The sequence below is a fragment of the Entelurus aequoreus genome, linkage group LG11 (assembly GCF_033978785.1).
Source record: "Entelurus aequoreus isolate RoL-2023_Sb linkage group LG11, RoL_Eaeq_v1.1, whole genome shotgun sequence".
In the NCBI taxonomy this organism is placed as follows: domain Eukaryota; kingdom Metazoa; phylum Chordata; class Actinopteri; order Syngnathiformes; family Syngnathidae; genus Entelurus; species Entelurus aequoreus.
Window position 1 is genome coordinate 19,188,396 of NC_084741.1, and position 5,000 is coordinate 19,193,395.

At 36.4% G+C, this 5,000-nt stretch overlaps 1 protein-coding gene across 3 annotated transcripts in view; it reads right to left on the minus strand.

The window, feature by feature from the left end:
* The window catches only part of LOC133659854 (raftlin-like), a 343,132-nt gene that overhangs the window by 291,776 nt on the left and 46,356 nt on the right, over positions 1-5,000 (minus strand). The window lies entirely within an intron of this gene.

Below are 5,000 nucleotides of genomic sequence, written 5' to 3' on the forward strand. Positions count from 1 at the left end.
CAAATTAACTGTTAAAGGTTAGTACTATTAGTGGACCAGCAGCACACACAATCATGTGTGCTTACGGACTGTATCCCTTGCAGACTGTATTGATATATATTGATATATAATGTAGGAACCAGAATATTAATAACAGAAAGAAACAACCCTTTTGTGTGAATGAGTGTGAATGGGGGAGGGAGGTTTTTTGGGTTGGTGCACTAATTGTAAGTGTATCTTGTGTTTTTTATGTTGATTTAATTTAAAAAAAAACTAATAAAAAAAAACAAAAACAAAAACAAAAAACGATACCGATAATAAAAAAAACGATACCATAATTTCCGATATTACATTTTAACGCATTTATCAGCCGATAATATCGGCATGCCAACATTATCGAACATCTCTATACACACACACATATATATATATATATATATATATACATACATATATACATATATACACTACCGTTCAAAAGTTTGGGGTCACATTGAAATGTCCTTATTTTTGAAGGAAAAGCACTGTACTTTTCAATGAAGATAACTTTAAACTAGACTTAACTTTAAAGAAATACACTCTATACATTGCTAATGTGGTAAATGACTATTCTAGCTGAAAATGTCTGGTTTTTGGTGCAATATCTACATCGGTGTATAGAGGCCCATTTCCAGCAACTATCACTCCAGTGTTCTAATGGTACAATGTGTTTGCTCATTGGCTCAGAAGGCTAATTGACGATTAGAAAACCCTTGTGCAATCATGTTCACACATCTGAAAACAGTTTAGCTCGTTACAGAAGCTACAAAGCTGACCTTCCTTTGAGCAGATTGAGTTCCTGGAGCATCACATTTGTGGGGTCAATTAAACGCTCAAAATGGCCAGAAAAAGAGAACTTTCATCTGAAACTCGACAGTCTATTCTTGTTCTTAGAAATGAAGGCTATTCCACAAAATTGTTTGGGTGACCCCAAACTTTTGAATGGTAGTGTACACAGATACATACACACACACACACACACACACACACACACACACACACACACACACACACACACACACACAATATGTGTATGTATGTATGTATACATACATACACACATACATATGTACATATATATGTACATATACACATATATATACATATATACACACTCACACACACATATATACATACATTATATAAATACAAACATACTTATATTGTTACATTGTTATTAACACTTTCCCGGTCCAATATTGGTATCCGAAATTGGTCAAAAATCTGCAAAGAAAGCAATCAGATTATATGGATTTGCATCTAAAATCCCCGATGTAGACCACCAATAAGCGCATAAGGTTGGTCCTTTCTCGTATTTCAGTCAAGTCATTTAGCAGCTACACTACAGCGAAGCACACTATAACACACAAGCTAGACATGCATAATTAACTTAACAATCTTCCAGTCTAAAACATCACATTTGTCAATATAAACAAGTATCAAATTAGTAGAGTTTCTTAAACATACAAAGTCTCCAATGCAGAAGCGTATTACAAAATACAAAGATGTTTGCAAATGGCTATAATTAGCACGTATAAGTACTTAATTACGTCTTTACATACTACAAGTCGTAAGAGGGCGGGATATAACGCTTCAAATACATTGGAAATTTAGCGCCCTCTAGGCATCTATGTAAATGTTGCAAACAGCCCAAGTCCATTCCAGACGGTTAATAATAAATAGGTTAGTGTTTGTATCAGTCAGTACTCAAGGGCTGCAATATCGGTACTGTATCTCAAGTAAAAACATGTGGTATCAATACACACCTATTTAGTACTATAAGTCCTATACGGAACACGCAAGTCTGTAGCTTTAATGCTAATGAACTGTGTTGTGTGTGTGTGTGTGTGTGTGTGTGTGTGTGTGTGTCTCCAAGAAGCTCTATTGTGTACTGTATCCACGTTTTTCATACACACTTTTAGGGTTGCAAAGGGGTGGAAGGTGTCCAGTAAATTTCCGGAAATTTACCACGGGAAGTTAAGCTCGGGAAGTTTGTAAATATTGACAATTTTTTTGATTATTCAAAGTTGGACACCGTCTGTGGGAATTAATGGGAATATATGGGAATTAATGGGGAATTACAATAATGATATATTATTGGCCACTTGTCTATATGCTGCTGCATCTTTGTGGCATTTTTGACGTAGCTCTTTGCACAGTATTTGCAAATGTACACAGACTTTCCGCCTACATTGGTTGGGGTGAAATGTCTCCACACATCATACGTGGCATTATTCTGTTTGTGTTTATTTACTCTTGTAAAACACTAATGCAACGCCACACACGGATATAAATAGTCAGCTGAACAATTGGAGTAGTCTTTAAAAATATTTTACTGCTGGACAAATGAATAGAAATAGGCCAGATGAATAAATGAACACTCAACCAGCATGCTAAATCAAACTACAACCTACATTCTTGTATGACAACAGAATGGCTAGCAGAACAGAAGGCGGAGGAAACTACACGTTTTGATTTGGTATTTGCTAGTTGAACTTTACAGATCACAAAAAAGGTACATTCGGACCGCTAACGTTGTTAGCATAAATGAATGGGAATTAACATGGAGAAAATTAGCATCACAGCTAACGGAGAAATATTTTCGGTTCATTATGAGACTGGTGGTGGTACATAAATAATAAATTGGCCCCAAAATCCTTTAACAAGTACAGGAACAGCTAGCTAGCTTGAGTGGAAGTCTGCTGGAGTAGTCTACAGTCATACAGTAACACGCAATTACACCTCTATTAAACTTAAATACCATAGATCAAATATATTTACCCCAGTAATATCAAGATTTACCTGACTGGATGAAGTCCTTGGGCTCAAATACTAGTGTGGCCTGTAGTGTGTAGCATGCTGGGAATCATCCGGGCATGTGATGGAAGAATGCACTGCACACGTGATGGAGGAATGCACCGTGAAGGGTTGAAATTCTACTGAAATCGCACTAAATCAGGTTGTTTTAGCTAATAATCATGCTGCAAGATCTAGCATGTTGCATTCAATGTTTATTCCCATTAATTCCCATGGAAAGTTTCCAACTTTGAATATCCCCGGAATTTTGCAACCCTACACACTGTAACAGTGCATTATATTGTAATAGACACACTGGCCAACCTTGAGACCTCCGATTTCGGGAGGTGGGTGTGGGGGGCGTGGTCAGGTGGTTGGGGCGGGGGCGTGGTTGGGGGCGGGGGGCATGGTTGTAGGCGTGGTTAAGAGGGGAGGAGTATATTTACAGCTAGAATTCACCAAGTCAAATATTTCATATATATATATATATATATATATATATATATATATATACATCCTGAAAATATGCAAACAAAACTGTGTTTAGATAATTGATACTTCTAACTTGCATAAATAAATCTTAAGGAATATAACATAACTTGGCTTCTGAGAGCTTCAAAATGTAATGAATAAAATGCTAAAGTTGTTGATAAACAAGCAATTATTTTAATAATTAAATATGGTCATTTTAAATGAATTATTATGATCATTTAAAATTAATTATTTCAAATATGTTTATTTTAATGTATAATTCAATGGCTGGATGTATTAAGGAGTCAGAAAAAATACAAATAAAAATACAATTAATTTTGATGTTTTTAGCAAAATATAGTAAAAATGTATTTAGTTTTTTTTTTTAAATTAATAAATATATTTATTTTTAGGTAAGAAACATAATACAATTTATCTCTAGTCTGGATGATTTAGTTCTTGTCACCCTGTTGTCCTCCTGTCGTGAAAAAAGGCTGTCCTCACCCAGGTCCGCATGGAGCTGGAGGGGGCGTGGCCTCCAGCTCCGGCTGAAAATCGGGAGATTTTCGGGAGAATATTTGTCCCGGGAGGTTTTCGGGAGAGGCGATGAATTTCGGGAGTCTCCCGGAAAATTCGGGAGGGTTGGCAAGTATGGTAATAGATTACATACAGTGTTTCCCATAAACTGGCAAGATACCTGTGGCAGTGGGGGCGTAGCTGTGGGCGTGGCTATGGGCGTGGTCACCATGACATCATAGAGTAATTTGCATAATTTACTACAATGATATGATTTTCTCTAAAAATGCTCAAAAAATGTATACTTACTAATTTATAATAACAGTTTTGTTTTAAACGTCCATCCATCCATCCATTTCACAATATAATTACAACACTTTATGTACATATTTATATACAGATTTGAACAATAAGTTATTCACTGAAATATATTTATTAATTGTGGTTCTTACAAAAAATATATCTTATAAAATATAAAAGCTAAAATGTCTCTTAAAGCTCTGCCCCTTTAATTAGTGCATACTAAATAATTTAATTTTAGCCTACTACTACAACCATATTATTTACCAGCAACATAAAGTGAAACAGAGGCAGAGGTGTCCTGCCACAGTCAGTAACAAATAAACAGAAAACAGTAGTGGTCAAATACAAATAGGGCAACAAGAGAAGTATCCTACACTTCTCTTTTGTAAAGTAAATCTGAACATCCTATATGGGCATCTACATCAACTATATGATTTGCCTGAGAAGCTGGACAGGACAAAAAAAAAACAATTTTTTTTTTAAATTTTATTTTTATTTCTTTATTTTTTATTTGTGGCGGACGTAATTCTTTCGTGGCGGGCCACCACAAATAAATGAATGTGTGAGAAACACTGACATATGTCACTTTACAACACTGTAACACTAAGGAGCGGGGCGGGGGTAGAGACACAAACGTTAGCAACATTAGCATAGCTATGTGAGCAACATGCTAACATTACACTTGCATACCAACGTCATGCTAGATTAGCCTATTCTCTGAAGAAAAAACACTTTAGCCGAACTGGCAGCTCCGACGACAGCAGCGGAGTTGGCAGATCTTTATTTTAATACGTTGTGGGGGGGGAGTGGCCTGCGGACCTGCAGCGAAGCGGGGTGTGCCAGGACCGTCTTCGAGATCAGCGACAGGTGCGTAGATGGCCCACCTGGGCGCGTTT